General features: G+C 36.0%; 1 pseudogene; it reads right to left on the reverse strand.

The window, feature by feature from the left end:
- Positions 1-5,775: 5,775 nt before the first annotated feature.
- The window catches only part of LOC119511382, a 114,921-nt pseudogene continuing 98,667 nt past the window's right edge, over positions 5,776-22,029 (reverse strand).

The raw sequence follows: 22,029 nt of genomic DNA on the forward strand, positions 1-22,029 counted from the left end.
GGTGGGCCTGCATAGCATTCTATGCAGGCCTGCGGCTCAGTGTTCTAAGCCACCACCCCAGATATGCCTCAGGCAACATTGAAGACTCAGTTTCCCACAGTTTTTCTCTTTCTTCCCCTGTCTCTATGTAGCCTTTTTGTGTGAGTGTCTCCTTAGATATGGTCAACCCAGTCAGGTGTTCCCAGTCCAGAGAGGTCCAGGCCTCAGGAGGAGTATATGGAGTTTCCTTGAGAATGAGACCCTCCTGTGTGGCCTTTAGACCCTGTGGTTTTCTTGTGATGCCCAGAAGGTGGCACCTGCCAGTCTGCAGCTCCCTCAATATTGTGAGGATGGACAGAGCCTTTAGTTTTCCTGGTGACCCTGACCCTATTGAGGCCGTGGCTGACTGAAGCTGTTTTCTGAATTCCAAACCCAGGGGTCTGAGTTCCCCAAAGTTGGACTGCTATTGGAGCTGAACCATGTCCCCCTTTTCTTGGGAAGTTATGGTCTTCAGTGAATTTACTCCCCCACTAGGCTTATTGCTTTGCCTCTCAGAGATACCTTAGCTCTGTTCTTGCCTGGGCCAAAATTTTGTCTTTAAGTCTTTCTCTAATGGGCTACTTAGAATAGTTATTTAAAAATATGAGAGAAAAAGATTTTTAAAATATCAGTAGAAAAAGAAAGGCCCAGTGTAGACTATTTAAAGACCAGCCCTTTAATTCTGTCCTTGCAGTTCTGATGGGCTATTGAAATGCAAATACAAGGCAGTTGAGCAGCCAACATGAAAGCAGAAAAGTCAGCTTTCAGAGAAGGGCCCTTGTTTCCCCCATTTGCAAATGTGCCTGATGCTGTTTGAGCCCAGCCCTTCTCTGTATTATATTCACCCACAACTCCTAAATTCTCTGTATTTCATTTTTTTCTGCTGTTTTCGCTAGCCCTATCTTCTCTCTGCTGGTCTGACTGCTCCCAGATAATCTGACTGGTCTCAGATTATCTATGTTTGAAGTTTCTGTACAGCATTCTGAGTTTGTTGATAAATGCTGCAACTAAAGTTCTCCCTCCTACTTCCCAACACCAACAGTCCCTCCTCATTCAGGAGACAAGCTATAAAACTGTCTGGCAGGGATGGATGCAGGTCTCCTGGATGTGAGAACTTACAGATTTCACTGATCTCAGCTGATCAACATGCTGGAGGCTGTTGTGTGTCATGTGTCCAAACTCATATTCCTCTGTGGCATCCATTCCATGCAATTCCTATCTAGCAGCTGCCCCCAAGAAGTAACTAAAAGACACACCTCAGCATTCTGCCATCTTTCCTGTTACTATCAAGACCTATTTTTCCTATCACTTGGAAAAGTGGATGAAGACACTTCCACATTCATTAAATATATATCAGTGAGTTCTCTCAAGTTGTATATTATCAGATCTTCTTGCTAAAGGCTTTGCTACAAAGTTGACATTGATATTGATCCTTTCCAGTATGAATTGGCTTCCATTGATGAAGTAGTCAGGTTGACTAAATGGTCTACCAGATTGATTACAAATGGTGTTTCTTAAGTGTGTAAGTTCTCTAGTAGGTTTAAATGTTAAGTCAAGGGCTGAAGTATATTCTGTATAGAAAACACTTATGGTCTGTAAGGTCTCACATGTAATCTACTGTCTGAAGATTGACTGAAGCCTTTCACATATATGACATTCTTACTGTTTCATCCAGTTTGAGTTCTCTCATATTGTCTAAGGATACAAAAATAAACTAAGATTTCCTCACATAGATGATATTCTCATGACACCTCTCCCCTGTGAGTTTTCTCACATTTTGTAAAGCCAGGTAAATGAGTGAAGGATTTCCCACATAGAAGATATTCAAATGGTTTCTCTCCAGTGTGAGATTGCTCATGTAATCTAAGGCTAGAGTAACAGCTGAATGCTTTCTGATATAAATGGCATTCATAGGAATTCTCTCAGTTACACTAAGGTTAGAAATTCTATTTCTTTCCAGTGTGAGTCCTCTCATGTCTTCTAACATTAGAATAATGGATTAAGACTTTCCCACATAGCTGACACTGATGAAGTTTCTCTCCAGTGTGAGTTGCCTCATAGTCTTTAAGGGCAGAACATTGAGTGAAGGTTTTCCCACATAGAGATGATATTCATGAGGTTCCTCTCCAGTATGAGTTCCATTGTAATATGTAAGGCAAGAGCTTTGAATAGAGGATTTACCAAATAGATGGCATTTATATGATTTACTCTTAGCCTGAAAATGATTTGTTGATTAAAAGATGACTTATCATTGAGGGCTTTCCCAAATTGATTCATTCCCTTGTGAGTTAGCATATGTGTAGTCACTCTGGAACTGTGAGTAAAATCATCTGAAAATTCACTATATACAATGCCATTTTTTGAGAATTCTGCTTCAGTGACATGATGGTAGATGCAACTTTCTTGAAGATTTTTTTTTATATTCAGTTTCAATGAGATATATTCACATGTCATACAGTCATCCCTGGGGTACAATCAACTGTTCACACTACCATCATATACTTGTGCATTCATAACCCCAGTCTATTTTTTGAACAATTTCCTTATCCCAGAAAAAACAAAAACAGGAATAAAAAATAAAAATAAAAAAGAATACCCAAATCATTCCTCCCCCCACCCTATTATTCATTTAGTTTTTGTCCCCAGTTTTCTACTCATCTGTCCATTCACAGGATAAAGGGTGTGTGATCCACAAGGCTTTCAAATTCATACTGTCACCCCTTGTAAGCTATGTTGTTTTGCAATCATCTTCAAGAGTCAAGGCTACTAGTTTGCTGGTTGATAATTTCATGAATTTACTTCTAGCTATTCCAATACATTAAAACTTAAAAAGGGTTATCTATATACTGCATAAGATTGCCCACCAGAATGACCTCTTGACTCCACTTGGAATCTCTCAGCTACTGAATATTTTGTTTCATTTTGCATCCTCTTTGGTCAAGAAGGTGTTCTCAATACAATGATGTCAGGTCCAGATTTGTCCTCAGGAATCATAATCTGCATTGCCAGGGAGATTTACACCCCTAGACTCAGAACCCACACAGGGAGAAGGGCACTGAGTTCACCTGCTGAGCTGCATTAGCTAGAGAGAGGAAACCACATCTGAGCAACAAAGAGGTACTCAGGGGAAGAACTTTAGTCACAATTATAAGCAGGTTTAGCTTCTCCTGTGCAGTAATAATCTTTATAATGGGAAGCCCAATGATAGAGCACTCAGAATACCAAAGCAACCATCTTCAATGTTTGTGAGAATATCAGCAAAAATCCAGGTGAGAGACTCCAACACTTCCATATTTCACCCCAGCTTCTAGGGGGGGTTGCATATATATTTTTATTCTCCACCCAAATTAGTTCAGAATGTGCCACTATTTCACACTAACATATACAAACCTACCAGGTCTCATTTCCTATTCAAAGTTCCATGTAATTATGTTGTTTGAACAAACTAGGAATTAAATTGTTTTGGAAATATAGATCCTGCACCAAACAATCATCTCTTCCCTTCAACTCATATGGAAGTTAAGATTTTTAGACACCATCAGTATCATCTCTTACCCTTTGGCCTGATTTGCCCTAGTCCTACCCAGATCTGCTTCATTCATATCTCTAATTGAAGTCTGGATGCTTTTGCAGCTTTTTTAAAATTGATGCTTTTTAATTGTTTGGCTCTGACAGTTCTTACATCCCCCAAACTGATAAATCCATGATTTCCTCTAAATACAAACAGGAGAAACCAGATCCTGGAAGACTATTGCTCTTTTACTCTTTCTTCAGCTCCTGGCCCATGAGAAGCTGCTTCCTTACACCACCAGTGCATCTGCCCCCAGCCCAGGTGGGACAGGTGCTGTCTTGGACTTCAGGTCCCCCATGAATCCCACAGCATGTTTTCCTGTTACTACACACACATTTCTGTCTTAGACAAACTGTCTTTTCAGAGGTAAACCTGATGACCATAAGCACTGATACATTTGATACTTTTATACCATATGACTAATATTTAGAAAAAAATAAAAATCAGATTAAACTATAGAAAAATTGTTAAAGCTCTACTTCTTTTCTTACAGATAAAACAGTCATTGTCAGTGTTAGTCTGAAAGGAAGATATTGTCTTTGGTTTTTTTAACATTCAAAATCTATGTAAAGGTTCAGACAGAAGTAATTGCATTTTAGAAAGAGAACAAAGCTCCTAATAATTAAAGGGCCTGGCCAAAAGAGAAATAGCACTAATATTATGCTTTAAAGAGGAAAAATCATCTGAAAATCAATCTATGAAAGTTTCAAATTTTGGTAACCCTGCTCTTGTTCAATAATTTAGAAAAACTCTACCAAATTTGGCTCAGGAGAGCAACAGTATTTAATTCTCTGTACACCACTCTTATTAACCCATCTACTAAAAGATTACTCAAAAATCCCTCTATTCTTTATGAACCCATCAGAGCAGAAAATTCCCAAGTTTGAATGTGAAAGGGAATCAGTGTATGAACACCTTAAATCTTAGTTATTTTGCATTGTTCTCTTTTCTCAGATCTATCTTTTTGCCTCCTCTCCTCAGGATGAAACACACAATTAGTGGCTCATTTCATTCTGTAGTTGAACATCATGCATCAATAAAAAGAATTTGTTCTCCATAAGAAAGATCACAAATCTGTTCTGTAGAAAATTTTTTCAAATGTATACAAACAATTTAAATAAATGCACCTGTCAACTCAAAATTTCACAAGAGGTTAATGTCTTTAACTTCATAATAAAAGAACAATATAAAAAGTACATCTGATTTCTAATATTTCTATATGTCTATAAAAAATATTACCAAAACCTTAAAAAATGATCATAAAAAATATTTCTCTTTATCACAACTATCAAATACCCAGTTTTCCATTATATAAAAATAAAAATTAAAATATCATCACTGTTATGAGACTTAAGGCCCCTTGGCTTGCCTGTAATGTTCTCTACTTCTACCTGGGTCATAGCGTGTGCTGTGGCTGGAGTTCTAGTCCCAGTGCTGCTTTTAAGTATCTCTGTGGTAGTGGACATTTAACCTTCCCAACCCTCAATTCCTTCATTAGTAAAACAGAAGAGTGGGAATATGTTAACATTTGTGCTTCAAGGACTATTAATCTTCAGAAGAAAGGATTCTGTGATGAAATTAAATTGGAAACTACCACACACAGTATCCCTCCCTCTAGGAGACTCACAATGTACATTAGCATTAGGAAAGGCTCTGAGAGGTCCTGCAATACATATGTTTATCTTTCTATCAAACTTGGTTGACCTCAGAATCTCTCTATTGACTAGCACCTATTAGCATACTGCAGACTATACATTGAAATGCACTGGTCAAGAACATCACAGATCTCTGCCAGCACTTACATTGATGAGATACAGGAAGAGCAATGTAGTCCTTTGATACAGGATCTGGGGATTAAGAAAGGATTTAAAGCCCTGGTGTTGACAAGACACCTGTTCATGCTAATTGGTCCCTTGAAAAACAGAAAAATTTCCCTAGTTCCTAAAGAAAGTCTTCATCCAAATAATGTGGGAATGGCTGTCACTGGTTCTTGATAGCTATCTACAGTATAATAAGTAGCAGAACTTCTGAAAAACAGTAAGATATCTTTAATATAATTTGGTTTTCCCTTCCAGTATAACCTGATTTTTGTTCACAGCAAATGCATGGGCCACTGTGCCCTAGTTCTGCCAACTTCAATAGGGTCCCTGCCTTTTATCCATTTCCTTGTCCAGAATTATGCACACTCACAGGTAGTATTTCCAGGTTGTCATCAGGTTAAAGAGGTGTTCTTCCAAGAAGGCATATCAAAGGTCATATTTTTATTCATGCAGACTAATTTCTTCAGGTGACAAGTAGCCTGCTCCAAGAACAAAGTCTGCAAAATTTTTAGGTGCCTGGAGGCTGGAGACCACTAGCCAAGATGGGAAGTCAGGTCTGCAGCAGGCTTGGTGCAGGCCCTCCAGAGTGCTGGCCATTTCAGAATCAGCTTTTTCCCTGTATTCTTCTTCAGTTATGTATTTAAGCACTGGCTAATATAAAAGAATGCTTTCAGTGGATAGCACAGACTTCTGGAGGATGTGATGAGGATCATAACTGCATATGCAGACTGAGGCACATTGACACCAGAATAAATCAGGACCAGGGAGAAGAACTCAGTGTCCATGTCAGAAGATTTATGCTCCATTTGTGAACAAGGGGTTCATATTTGTAACAAATAGCAAAGCTGAAAACTCCATCAAGACAGCCTAATATACATATATATATAATATATATATAATATATATGTATATTCTCTTTTCATACCCCAGCCACATTAGATCTTCCATCAATTGGCACACATTACAAACTGAAGCAAACCAACAACCAATCATTAGAGCACAAAACATGCTATACTTTGGAAAGCACCTTATCACCAGCAGCAGGAAAATGACTAATGTCATCAGAACACCTAGCATGGTCCCTGAAGAGTAGTAGAATACAGGGCTTCTGACAATGCCACTGCTTCTCAGTGCACCATGCCTGCAGCCAGTCTAGCCAGGAGCCACAGCCAAAACAGCAGCCAACATGGCTCTGGCACTTGGCTGCATTCCACCTTCAGTTCCATGCAGCACAGTGCAGCTGTGGCCCAAGTCCCTGGTGGGTGGATAATAGGGGGATGGAGAAGCAGTAGCTTCAGCTTTTTAATAGTTGCTGTATGTGCTAATATGGACGTTCATATCTGCCAAGCTCTAGCTTTGAGTTTCAGGTGTCAAACAGATACCCAAATTTCCAGGGATAGATGAGGTTGTACACAAAGGGATCAGCATCTCAGAATCTGGAGATAGCCATTACAATTGAGAAATACCTGTGACTGCTCTAAGAGCTTACATTCTAGGCACCATTACAATGAGTTTTCCCCTGAATGTGCTCTAAGATTCAATTCTGAGTATACATTTTGTAGATAATCCACATTGGTGAGGAATTAGTGTTTGCCCTTGTTTCTGGCATAGTTCACTCAAAATGCTGTCTACCAGATCAAATCTTTGTGTGCCTCACAGCTTCACTCCTCACAGTTGCTCAATATTCCCTTGTATGCACACACCACAGTTCACCATTCTGTTCCTTGGTTGATACATGAAACCACCTCCATCTGTTGCAAATCATGTATAGTTCCTCCATAAGCACCAGTGTGCAAATGTCTATTCATTTCCCTGCTCTCAGATCCACCAAGTATATGCACCCTAATGAGTTTGCAGGACTTTACAGCATCCATACACTTAGCTTCTTGTGGAACTACCACACTATCCTCCAGAAAGGCTACAGCATTCTGCCTCCTAAACAACAGTACATATATACATATCTCTCTCCATGTTTTATCCAGCAATTTTATCCCTATTTGTATTTTTCCTACAATTTTATGCAGCTAAGTTCACATGCCATATAATTATCCATGGTGTACAATCATTTGCTCGTGGTATCATCATACAGTTATGCATTTATCATAACTAATGTCATAAGAACACCTGGCACAGTCCCTGAAGAGTAGTAGAAAACAGGGCTTCTGACAAGCCACTGCCTCCCAGCATACTGCATCTCAACAAGTCTAGCCAGGAGCCATAGCCAGAGCAGTAGCCACCATGGCTCTGGGAGTGGCCACATTCCACCTGGAATCAGCTCTTGAACATATTGATTACTACAAAAATTTATAGAATAATAAAGATGATAATTAAAAGAAAAACAATACATCATAAAATACAACATAGAAGTAGGATCAGACAACATCACTATCAAGAATCCCATATCCCTCCCTTATATCCCAATCTTATGTGCAGTTAGCTTTGGTAAATTGCCTTTTAAACTAAGGAAGCATATTACAATGTTACAGTTGACCACAGATTCCAATTTCTTTGATCATATTTCTCCCCAATAATGTCTCCTTTCCAACATTCTGTGTGGTCAACATTCATTTTTTCTCCCATATGCAAGAACATATTTATATTTGTATATTTAATCACAATCATTGACCACTCATTTTTGCTATGTTAAACAGTCCCTGTATTTCTCATCTATCTTTGCCTCAGGTGTCATACATGCCCCTAGCCCACTTCTTTCCACTTTACTAATGGACATCTTCATTTAGTGTGCTGACAATTTTGTGCTACCATCACACAGTATTATTCTATTTCTGGATCTATACAGTCAATCATGCTGAACATTCTGTAGTCTTCAGCAGCAAATGCCCAAATTCTACCATCCTTCAATCTCTTGATAGACTGTATTAACAACTTTTAATTCTGAAAGTTTCCTCATTAATGTTAGTTCATATTAGTGAGACCATACAGTATTTGTTCTTTTGTTTCTGGCTAATTTCATTCAACACAATGTCCTCAAGTTTCACCCATGTTCTTATATGTACTGTGTCTTTGCTCTGCCATACAGCTGCATAATATTCCATCATGTGTATGTACCACAGTTTGTTTATCCACTCATCCACTGATGGACACTTGGGCTGTTTCTGTCTCTTGGCTAATGTGAATAATGTCACCATAAATATCAGTATACAAGTGTCTGTTTTTGTCTTAAATTTCAATTCCTCTGAGTATATACTAAGTAATGGAATACTTGGGTCATATGGCAAATCTAAACTTAGATTCCTGTGGAGCTGCAACATTTTCTTCCAAGTAGTTGCACCATTCTACATTCCCACCAAAAGTGAATAAGTGTGCCTCTTTATCCACATCATCTTCAGCACTTGTAATTTTCTGCTTTTTGGATAATGGCCATTCTGGTGGGTGTGAGATGATATCTCATTGTGGTTTTGATTTGCATTTCCCTAATAGCCAGTAAAGTTGACCATGTTTTCAAATGTTTTTCAGCCATTTGTAATTCCTTTTCAGAAAAGTGTCTGTCCATGTCTTTTGCCCATTTTGTAATTGGGTTGTTTGTCTTTTTGTTGTTGAGTTGTAGGATTGCTTTATATATTCTGTATATTAAAACTTTATCTGAAATATGGTTTCCAAATATTGTCTCCCATTGCATAGGCTGCCTTTTACCCTTTCTGGCAAAATCATTTGATGTACAAAAGTGTTTAATTTTGAGGAGATCCCATTTATCTATTGGTTGTTTTGTTGCTCACACTTTGGGTTTAAGGTCTGGGAAACCACCTCCTATCACAAGAGTTTTAAGGTATTGCCCTACATTTTCTTCTAAGAGTCTTGTGGTCTTAGTGCTAATGTTTGGGTCTTTGATCCATTTGGAGTTAATTTTTGTATGAGGTGTGAGATATGAGTCCCCTTTCATTCTTTTGGAAATTGATGTCCAGTTCTACAAACACCATTTATGTAAGAGACTGCTCTCTCCCAGTTGCTTTGGCTTGAATGCCTTATTAAAGATCAATTGTCTATAGATACAAGGGTCTATTTCTGAACACTCAATTTGATTCCACTTGTTGGTATATCTATCCTTACGCCAGTACCATACTGTTTTGAGCACTGAAGGTTTGTAATATGCTTCAAAGTCAGGTAGCATGTGACTTCCCACTTTGTTCCTCATTCTCATATTTTTGGCTATTCGGGGCACCTTCCCTTTCCAAATAAATTTGATTATTGGTTTAACTTTTTCTGCAAAGTAAATTGCTTGGATTTTAGTTGCTATTTCATTGAATATATAAATCATTTTAGGTAGAATTGACACCTTAATTATATTTAGTCTTCCAATACATGAATATGGTATGTTCTTCAATTTTATTTAGGTCCTGTTTGATTTCTTTTAGCAGTTTCTTATAGTTTTCTCTGTATAAGTCTTTCATGGCCTTCTTTAAATTTATTCACAAATACTTGATACTTTTGATGCTATTGCAAATGGAGTTTTTTCTTTATTTCTTCATCTTGTTACACATTACTTGTGTATAAGAACACTACAAATTTTTGCCTGTTGATTCTGTAGCCTGTCACTTTGATAGGTTCATTTATTAGTTCTAATATCTTTCCTATAGATTTTTCTGGATTCTCTACATACACAATCATGTCATTTGAAAAGAGTGAAAGTTTTACTTCTTCCTCTCCATTTTGTATGCCTTTTATTTCTTTTTCTTGCCTAATTGCTTTAGCTAGAATTTCCAGTACAATGTTGAATAACAATGGGGACCGTGGGCATCCCTGTCTTGTTCCTGATCTTTGATGGAAAGCTTTCAGTCTTTCCCCAATGAATACAATGTTAGCTGTGGGTTTTTCATTTATTGCCTTTATCATATTGTTAAAATTCCCTTCTATTCCTGTCTTTGATATGTTTTCTTCAAGAAAGGATGTTGAATTTTGTCAAATGCCTTTTCTTCATTGAACAGGATGATCATGAGTTTCTTCTGCTTTGATTTATTGAAGTGGTGTATTACATTAATTGATTTTCTTGTGCTGAACCAGACTTGGATACCTGGAATAAACCCCACCTGGTCAGTGTTTTCCATATATCCTTCATCTCTTTTCCCTTATCTTCCATCAGTTTGTTAAATTGATTTTTTAATTTATTTATGATTTTTTTTGAATGTCTAATTAGTTCTTCCCTCAGTACATTGAATTTTTGTCATTCGTTGTCTCAACTCCTGTATCTCAGTTGAACTATTAGTTTGTTCCTTTGGCTGGCCCATATTTTTGTGTTTCCTAATATGGCTCATTACTTTAAGCTGCCTAGGCATCTGGCTTTCTTTATTAGTTTATTCTGTAGCTCGTTTTCACTGTTTTACATATAGTTTTCTTGTTAGTTGGCTTTTTTCTCTAAACTTTGGTGTTCAGTTCAACTTATTCTAGACATCTAACTTAGGTTCGATTTAATGGATCAGATATTTTCACCTCTTGTTTTTCTGTTTCTTGCCCTGCCTTTATGTAGACTTTTTGTGAGATAGTCTCCTCAGGTATGGCCCACCCCAGTCAGATTTTTCCTGTGCAGAGTGGTCCAGGACTGAGGAGGAGGATATGGACTTTTTCTGAGAATGAGACCCTCCTGTGAAACATCTAGACTGTGATTTTCCTATCATTTTCACCAGCTTGTGCATGTTAGATGGCATGATCTCCATGTGTGTAAGGAGGTATGGAGCCTTTAGATCTCCTGTTGACCCAGACCATGTAAGTGGCATGGCTGACTGAAATGTATTTCTGAATTCCAGCCCATGGGATCTGAGTTAACCAAAGGAAGTTTTCCATTTGGGCTGGAGCATACATCCATTTTATTGGGGTAGTTATGCCCTTTATGAGTTGTCCCCACAACTGATTCATTGTTTTGTCTTGCAGAGGTGTCTTAGCTCTGCTTTTGCCTGGGTCCCAGCAGCCCATTGCAAGTCTTTGAGGCTTTCTGTAATGGGCTACTTAGAATAGTTATTTTTTAAAAAAAGAGAAAAAATATAAAAACAGAAAACAGGAAAAAAAAGGCCCTGTACTGACTATTTAAAGTAAAGCCCTTTAGTCTTATCTCTTCCTCCTGGATAGTCACTCTGAGACAACTTTAATTCTGCTCTTGCAGGGGACCCAGTTGACACAGGAGTTCTGATGGGCTATTGAAATGCAAAATGTTATGTCATTCAAGAGCAATTGAATAGGAAACAAGAAACCAGGAAAACCAGCTTTTCAGAGAAGGGCCCTAGATTCCTGGGTTTGCATTAATGCCCAATTCTGCTGGATCTCAGTCCTTCTCAGTATTATGCTCGCCCCCAAATTCAAAAATCTCTGTTTTGTTGTTTATTTGTTTATTTATTTATTTGTTTATTTGTTTATTTATTTATTTCTGTTTTTGTTAGTAAAAGGTAAGTATTTATTTGTGATAATCTGCCCTCCATTTCTCTGTTTCATTATAGTTTCTAGATATTGAAGTCATTATTCATAAATATTTGTCAAACAATTGTCTCCTCTCTGCCATGCTGGCTTCTCCCAGATTCTCTAGTGTCTGGTCTAAGATTTTCTATGGTAGGAGTTTCTGTTCAGCAGTCTGAATTTGTTAATCAGTTCTTCAATTGTAGACAGGTTGAGTCTCCCTCCTGGTTCACAACACTTATGACCCTCTCTTCCCTTGGGAAACCAGCCACAAATCAGTCTGCCATATCTGGCAGTGAGGGGTGCATTTCCCCTGGCCACAGGTACTTAGAAGTTTTACTAATCTCTGCTGCTTCAAGTGTTCCAGATTGTTGAATGATGCATGGCTGACCACAGAGTTCCTGGCTATCTATCACCTGCCTCAGTAACTAAAACCTACACCTCACCACTCCACCATCTTGCCCCACCTCCTATCCTGGAGATATCTTGCATGGATAGGATTTTTCATTTTTAAGACCATTTTTCCTGAATTCTGGCTTTGGAAAAATCCAGTTCCTTCTTTCCATTGTTCCTCTCCTTGATCCAATTTGGAAGACACTTCTCTTCTGCAGACCTGATGTTCCACTGAAAGCATATGACTGATACTCTCCAGCATCACATCTCTGACCAGCTTTCCCTGAGATGTGTCCAGCAGGGTCCACTATTCCTGGTTGAAGTATATAACTACATCTTTCTATTTCACTAACTCCAATTGCTGCATTTTCAAAAGCTCAGCTTACAACTTTCTTCCTCTGGTTTTCAATCACAGCCATATAAGTATGCTCCCATGTTTCACCATCTTCCAGAATGCACAATAAATGGGTCATTAATTTTTTCTTCCATTGTAGTCATGTTATGAGTAGTCATAACTTGGTGGACATCTCTTCCATGGGTCTGGTAGGAATTTTTAGGATTTTAAAAACATGTTTCCATATGCCATTTCAAATGGAAGAACATGCCTTTCTTAAAAATATAAGGCAAGTATTTATTTGTGATAATCTGCCCTCCGTTTCTCTGTTTCATTATAGTTTCTAGATATTGAAGTCACTATTCATAAGCATTTGTCAAATAATTGTCTTTGTTTCTTTAGTTCTTTAACTTTTCTCCACAAAATCTCTACACTACATTTTTATTTTATTAATCATATTTTAAAGTCTGAGAAATGTATTTTTTTCTCATTATTCATTTCTCATTGCACATTGTTATCCATATATATATTGAATTGGGGTACTTTTTATAAAATATTTTGAGATACATTCACATACCACACAATCATCTAAAATGTGCATTCATAAACAAAATCAATTTTGGAACATATTCATTACCCCCAAAAAATACAATTAAGAATTAAAATAAAAATGAAAGTAGAAAAGATCACCATAAACATCCCATACCCTCTTCCCCCCATTATTCATTTATTTTGCCTTCATTTTTCTACTCATTTGTCCATATACTGGATAAAGGAAGTGTCAGCCACAAGACATCTGCAATCACATGATCATACCATATAAGCTAGTTATATAATCATCTTCAAGAATCAAGGCTCCTGGATTTAAGTTCCATAGTTTCAAGTATTTGTTTCTAGCTATTATAATACACTAAAAGCTAAAAATGGGTATCTAAATGTATAAGAATAACCTCAAAATTAACTCTATTTGATATCTCTCAGCCACAGAAATTTTTTTTTTTTTCATTTCTTTTTCCTTTTTGGTCAAGAAGGCTTTCTCACTCCCATGATGCTGGGTCCAGGCTCATCTCTGGAAGTCATGTCCCTCAAAGTGGGGATGGCAGTGAGTCCACTTTGGAGCTGGCATAGAGAGGCCACATCTGAGCAACAAAAGACATTCTCTTGGGATTACTCAGACACAATTATAAGTAGGTTTAGCTTCTTGCAGGAAAATGTTTCATAAGGGAAAGCCTCAAGATTGAGGGCTGTGCCTTCAAAATTGGTAGTCCACAAAGCTTGTAAGAATATCAGTAATTCCCCAGGTGGGGAGTTTAATGTTTGCATACTTTCCAAAGTCCCTTAAGGGGACTTTGCAAATACATTTTTATTCTTAGCCTGAATTACTCTGGAATGTATTGGTGCTTCATTCTAACCTGAACAAACCAACCAGAACTCACTCACTCTTCAAGGTTCCATGTAATTGTGGTGTTTGTAAAAACTGACCAGAGAAGTTAAATTATATAATGTGCAACAGAAAATATAGATTTTGCACCAAGAAAACATCTCTTCCTTTGGTTTTATGCAGAAACTGAAGTTTCAAAATACAGGTAATACCCTCCTTTACCATTTAATCTGATTTACCTTTGTCCTAACTAAGTCTATATTTTCATATCTGTAATTGAAATCTGATCAGAGTTTCATCTTCTTTAACATTAGCTACATGGGTAATGCTGACTTCATAGCTTAGAATTCTAACTCTGAATCTCAGGTGTCACACAGATACCCAAAAACAATGTTATACACAAAGAGCTCAACATTTCAGAATTTGGAAATATCCATTACAAGTCATGTAAGCTGCTGTAAGAGCTTACAACCTAGGAAGATTTACAATAAGCCTTCCTCTGATAACTCATGTTCTCAGACTCAACATTCAGAATTTGCACATTATATTCAGTCCTTATTATTAAGGTGTTATAATATTTGTCTACAGTGGAATTGTAGGGCATGAAACTAGGTGAATGGAACTTAAGGGCAGTGTGTAAGGTGAAATGTAATAAATGAAAGAAAAACATGAATTGGATTATTTTAGTCTTGCCATTCCATTAAAATTTTTTCATTGATATGTACAGATGCACAAATTTCTTTGCAGCTTTGTAGATATAGTTTTTAATCTAGTGATCCAAAGAATTTTGTTGAAATTGTGGGTTTCCTATGATAAGAATGAATATATATATGTGTATCTAAACATTTTTGTCTATCTTCTGACCAGCTTTTCAGTATCTCAACCATAGTCTTTATTTTAGTTGCATATCTCAAGGCTGTTTCCAGCTATTTTGTCCAAAATTAACCTAAATTATTAGTGTGATATTTCAAGTAATGTAGAAAGAAGAATAATTCATTAAAATTACCTAACCAATGCCCCACACATACATACCTCATAGCAAAATTTGGTAAGTAGATGTAGATGGATGAAAAATAAAAGGACACATTAGATGAATATATAGCTCAAGGATAATATTTTATAGGTATCTTTATACCTTTATTGTGGTTGTGCCTTTATCTTATATAAAATTAATTATGTTTTTCTAAATTAAAGCATTTGTATATTAAAATATCATTATTGTAGCAAATAATAAAGTATAAACAATAAATATGCATATGTCCAAATTTTTTGCCAGAATAGTTTATATTTCATTTATAAATTAATACATAAAATTAATTTTATAATTTATATAATGATGTTATCCTGATTTATATATATATATATATATATATACACACACATATATATTCATTCTTATACCCTGTAATTTTTAGTATATTTACTCAATGAAGATTTTTCTATACTTCTACCATATGACATGGATTTTGCTTAGCAATTGGTGCCTAAATAACTCTGAATAAGGAGAAAGCTGTGAAAAGCTGAGTATCTGAATATTTTATATTAATGTTTTAAAATATTTTATAATACAAACTTTCAACAATAGCATTTTCTCATAATACCACTTTCATATACTTACATGAAATGTCTAGAATTGTAAATTGGCATATCTAATGAGAAATTTGGGAACTGATAATGTATTTTTCATAGAAGTATTTGTTACAGTCTTTTATTGCTTGTGGAATTAATGCAGTCTTTTTTAATTTGATATTTTTCCCTTTAAAATAATTTTTAATAAACTATATATCATTTCTTTTGTTTTAAAATTTCAACAAGGAAATTATTTAAAAAGTTACATATTCTAGAGATATTCACCTTCATTCTTTCTGGTGTGTTATGCAGAATTATTATTTTTGATAACTTAATATGGTACCATATATAATTTGCAGTTCATTATTTGAAAATCACTTTAAATTTCTTTAAATTTTTGCAGACATCAGATTTCTTTTAAAAATTTAATTCATATCTATTTGTACAGCTCATTTCAAGAAGGAAAATTACATATAGTAAAGGTGAAAGTAATATAGAGTAAACATGTATACCAAATGGCTTAGCTCACTGTATTATGATCATTTTGCTATATTTGTTTTACCATTTATCTATTCGTCAATTGATTTGTTCTTTAAACCAACCATTTTTCTTTTTAGTTTTATAATTATTTTCACTTCAACATAATTTGCAAATATCAAAACTCTTTACCATATGTGCCAGTTTGAATGAATTTTGTCCCCCAAATGCCATTATTTTTGATGTAATCTTGTGTGGGCAGACCTATCAGTGTTAATTAGATTGTAATTCTTTGAGTGTTTCCATGGAGATGTACCTCATCCAACTGTGGGTGATGACTCTGGATAAGTTCCATGGAGGTGTTGGCCCACCCATTCAGGGTGGGTCTGAATTAAATTACTGGAGCACTATATAAGATCAGACAGAAGGAGCAAGCTGCTACATCCAAGAGGGACACTTTGAAGAACACACTGGGACTGAGAGAGAAGCTTCAGCTTACAAAGACATTTTGGAGATGACCTTTGAAAGCAGACTTTTGATCTGGAGAAGCTAAGAGAGGACAAATGCCCCACAAAGAGTGCCATTTTTGAGGAGCTGAAGCCTAGAAAGGAATGTCCTGGGAGATAACCATTCTGAAACCAGAATTTGGAGCAGACACTGGCCATGTGCCTTCCCAGCTAACAGAGGTTTTCTGGATGCCATTGGCCATCCTCCAGTGAAGGTACCCATTTGTTGATGACTTACCTTGGACACTTTATGGCCTTAAGACTGTAACTGTGTAACCAAATAAACCCCCTTTAAAAAAGCCAATCCATTTCTGGTGTTTTGCATTCCAGCAGCATTAGCAAACTAGAACACCATATTTACTAAAGTTAATTATCTAAAGTTAGTTATCTGAGTAGAGTAATTTTACTTTTTTGTTCATACTTACAGTAAAAGTGAAAATTATATCATATTATTCAAATATTTGGTAAATATATTACCCCTTTTATACATACCTAACAAAATTAATCCCATAGAGTACTCCCTTGTTTTCTCCTATTAAATCCTCACTCCTCTCCCATTCAAAATGAGTTGACCATAAGTTCATATTCCTACTCTAAAATTTTACATACATGCAATTGATAGTTATATCATGCAATTATCAATGTTTTGTGCAAAGTTCTTTTTTCAAAATGTAGTTAATATTTATGAGATTTATTCATGATCTTAATGACAGTAGTCTGCTCAGTTTAAATTTTGAATAGTATTAAATTTTACAAATATTCCACAATGTGTTATCAATTTTCTTTTGATGGTCACCTGTGCCTTATACTTGACTTAGTTTTTAAAATAAAGCTGCTGGAAACTCTTGTACACATTCCTTTGAACATAAGATTTTAGGACCATTAGGTAAATAATGTATTCTGGAATCACTGTTCAAAAAATAGGTGAGAGTTTAGGTTAAGCATAACCATCACCATCCTTATTTGTTTTCCAGTTTGTTCATTTCAAAATTCTCAAGGTGTGTATTAGTGTATCATTGTGTTTTTGATTACCATTTCACTTGAGAATATACCAGGATGGACTATATACTGAGTCATTAAACAAGCCTCAATGAATTAGGAAGGATTTAATTAAACAGAGTATGCATTCTGACCACAGTGTCTTCAAATTAGATACAAATAGCAATCAATTTTTTTAAATTAAAAAACATAAAATTTAAAAATCAGGGAATCAAAACAAATCAATCAGAAGTTAAACAGTGTTTCAAATTGAATGAAAGTGAAAAACAACAATGGAACATAAATAACAAGAAACATAGGGAGAAGTACAAATTATAAGTGCTTATACAAGAAAACAAGAAAGTTCTAAACACAAATGACTTACATTCCCAACTCAAGAAACCAGGAAAAGAAGAGCAAAGTGCTCCTCAAGAAAAAAAGAAAATATTAGTAAAGAAAGAAATAGAAAGAAATGATATAGAAAATAGATCAGCAAAATGAAAAAAGGTCAAAAGCAGTTTTCTTTGAGAAAATCAACCAAATCAATTCACTCTTACCTACTTAAACAAAAATAAAAGAGAGGAGAAAAATATTAATATAAGGAATTATATAATGTTAATTACTGTCCAACTGAAAACAGGTAGTCAGACCTTGTTTTCTGACAGACATTCTCTCAAAAATGTGTCTACTGAACACACAGTAAACACCACAGTGAAAGAAGCTCCAGGTTACAATTCCTCCACAGAGCCTTGGAAACCTATCAAAAATGGCAGAGTCAACTTCTTCAGCATTCTGGGAAGCAAGAAATGTAAGTAGAAACTATATGATCACTGAATCAAGGAACCAGCTCTTACGAAACAAGGAGAAACAGGTGGAGACTATGCTGACCTCTTCTGCTCCCTCCATGACATGTTGTGGAAGTGACTGGTGCTCTCAAGGTGGGTTCGTGCGCCTGTTCTACAGGGAGAAGTGTGGCTCCTATGTGCAGATGGAGTTGTATGCATGTTGATGGTAATCTATGAGGCAGCAGGCTGAAATACTGAATTAGGAACATTATCCCTGGTTATCCTCCCAAAATTGCCCTGGGGACAGAAGAAACTTGTAAACAAGAAGCATTGGAAGAATCAATCAAATTAAAGCAGGATGGGAAAAAGATTAACCTTTCAAGACATACATTAGTACATGTGTAAGGGGGTGAGGATGGGATTTACTTCATGGGGAAAAGATGGAATACTCAGATTCCTGTAAACATGGGAATTTCTAAGTCTGCAAGAACATACCCAGGACAAGAAAATGGCCACCAAATGATGGAATGGATCCCATGTATATGCTTTAGTCTGATCTTGGGATAATGGTTAAACTCAGAGAGAGAACACCAACCAAGACATAGCCAATTTGCAAAGACTGTGAATAGTGTTTCTTTTGTTGCATCAGTTTCTTTATTTTGTTTAGGTGTTGGTAATAAGGATATCTCTGTTATATCACTCTCTGGATAAGAAATTAATGAGCAGACAAATCAAGGCTAAATCCCAGAAGTAACACATTAAAATGTTCAAACTTACAATTCCAGAAAAAATTATAGGTGAAAAATGAAACATGACATATGGCTCATCCAAAGTAAGAAGATAAAAACTATAAAACAGAAAGAGTGAAAGAAGAAGAAAAGTCTTTGGATATGTCAAAAATACTTTAAATATAATCTTCAAAATGACCACAAACATGAGGAAAGGATTAAAGGATACCAGGAAAATGATGCATGAACAAGTTGAGTATCCCAATAAAAAGCAAGCTTATAGAAAGGAACCAAAGAGAAATACAGGAGGAAAAGGTCACAATAACTGAAATAATTCTCAGAGGGTTAAAATAGCACATTAGAGAAGGTAGAATAAACAATCAGTGATTTTAATGTAAGATAAATAGATGATTTTGACTGAGGTGCATGAAGTACAAAGTCAACATCAAGCTAACTGTATTCACCATATGTGAGTCCTAAAAAGGAGAGAATGTAACAAAGAGACAAAATGAATATTCAAAAATATATAAGGCCATGAAACCACAAATTTAATAAAAAAATATGATATACACTTTCAAGAATCCCACTGAACCCCAAATAAGATAAACTCAAAGATAACCATGCTCAGACACATTGTGGTAAACTCCCAATTGCCAGGAAAGAGTTACGAAAGATGCAAGAGAAAATCAATGTGCAGTGTTCAAGGGCCCCCATGATATCAACTAGTGATTTCCCTTCAGAAATCTTGAAGGAAATTTAGAAGTGGTTATGAAATACTTAAAGTCTTGTATGAAATAGTTTGAACCACAAATTTTACATCTGGCAGGACTCTTTCTCAAAAATGAGGGAGAGATTAGTCTTTTCCAATAAACTAACGCTTCATAAGTGTGTCACCATTTCAACTGACCTATGAGGAAAGCAAAAAGGAGTTCTTCAGATGCAAATGAAAGGAAATTAGACATTGTATTGAAGTAGCATAGAGGAAAAATATATCTCCATTAAAGGTACTTATTTGAATAATTATAAATGCCAGGACTTTTGTACTGTAATTTTTCTATGTAGCTGCATTTTTTACTTCCTCATGTTCTAAAATGAAAATTCATAAAAGGAATGATAGCATGTCACTTTGAATATACAATATATAAAGGCATAGTATGTAGGAAGAACAACAATATTGTGGGGGAATAAGTTGCATAGGAACAGTGTGCATACGGACTATCTATAACTATTGAGTATGTTAGGTAGTATAATTATAATAATAACTGTCATTAGTTGTATCAAAGGTACCACACTAATGGAAAATGCTAATAATAGGGAAATTTATTTGTGTGTGGAGGGGCCATAATACTTTACTTTTGGCATGATTTTTCTGTAAACTATAACTGCTTTAAAAAAACAAAATGTTTTATTACATGGGACAAAGAAGGACACTGTATAATGATAAAAGTGTTAATTCAAGAAGAAGATTTAGCAATTACAAATATATATGCATCTAAGCAGCATATGAAAATACATAAAGCAAATTTTGACTGATTTGAGAGAAATAAATGTTTTCACAGCAATAGTAGGAGACTTCAATGTAATACTTTATCATTTGATAGAAAATCTAGACAGAATATCAATAGAAAATAGAGGACTTGATGAATATTTTATGCCAACTCTATCTAAATCATATCTATATATAAATATATTATACTTCCCACAAAAACAGAATGCCTATTGTGTATTAGTACACATGGGACATCCTCCAGGATACACCATGTAGTTAGTTCACAAAACAAATCTCAATCAATTCAATCATATTGAAAGCATACACTCTACCTTCTCAGAACACAGGGTAATGATGCCAGAATCGATAACAGTGGATGAACTAGAGAATTCACAATTATGTGGAACTTAAACAACACCTACCTAAGCAACCAAAGGTTCAATGAAGGTACCACAACAGAACTTAGGAGATATATTCAGGTAAATGAGAACACAATATACTAAAACATATTGTTTCTAGCAATGTCAAATTTCACTGAGTGAAATTTACAGATTATATGCTTACATAAAAAAAGAAATGCCTCAAATCATAGACCTAATCTCATTCATGGAGAAAGTACAAAAATAGGCACAAACCATATCCAAAATAGGGAAATGAAAGGAAACAACAGTGATGAGAGTAGATATAAAATTAACAAAGAAGAGGAAAGAATAGAGAGAATTGAGAAAAGCAAAAGAAGATTGGAAATTTCAATAAAATTGACAGAAGTTTAGATAGACTGGAAAAGTTAAAGAGAGACTACACAAAAACCAAAAATCAGAAATGTAAGTGGGGACATTATGACCAACCATACCAAAAGAAAAATGATTATAGAAGGATGACAAGAAAATTGTTGGCCAACAAATTTAATACCCAAAATTAAGTTGACAAATTTCTATAAAACACACAAGCTAAGTAAACTGGATCAAGAAGAAATAGAAGCTCTTCTGGGAAGATGGCAGATTAGAAGAGACAGAAAATTCTTCATAAAAAACACTAGATAAAGGACAGAAAGTGCTTCAGAACAGCAGCTCCAGGGTTCCACCAGTGGGGCAGAGACTTCTATACCCATAGTGAGTGTGTACTTGGAGAAGCCAAGAGACTGCTTTTAAGACTGGTGAGTGTTTGGCCAAAGCACCACCAGGGAATGGGTGGATGGAACTGGCAGATGAGTGTGGAGGGGAGTAGCCTTCCATGCCCTGGCAACTTCCTCAACACTTGGCTTAAGTGATATCTCCCCACAGACTGATGGCCAAGAACACCTATGCAAGGGACTAGTGGTTGGAGAAGGCAGATGAGCAAGGAGGGGGACAGGATTCCATGTCCCATGTAGCCATTTTTGCAGTTGGCTGGGGAGACAACCCCTTACATCCCTGCAGCCAAGAGGTTACTTGAGGGAATTTGTGATTCAATGGGCTTGTGATAGTGTCCACTCTTCCTCCACAGAAGCTCAAGGTGAGCAAGCCTGTAGCCAAAGACACTATAAGGAAGTGCCAGGAGCCCTTTCCAAATCCCAGGGACTCATGGGCACCAGGGACTGTG

The sequence above is a fragment of the Choloepus didactylus genome, chromosome 16 (genome assembly GCF_015220235.1).
Source record: "Choloepus didactylus isolate mChoDid1 chromosome 16, mChoDid1.pri, whole genome shotgun sequence".
In the NCBI taxonomy this organism is placed as follows: domain Eukaryota; kingdom Metazoa; phylum Chordata; class Mammalia; order Pilosa; family Megalonychidae; genus Choloepus; species Choloepus didactylus.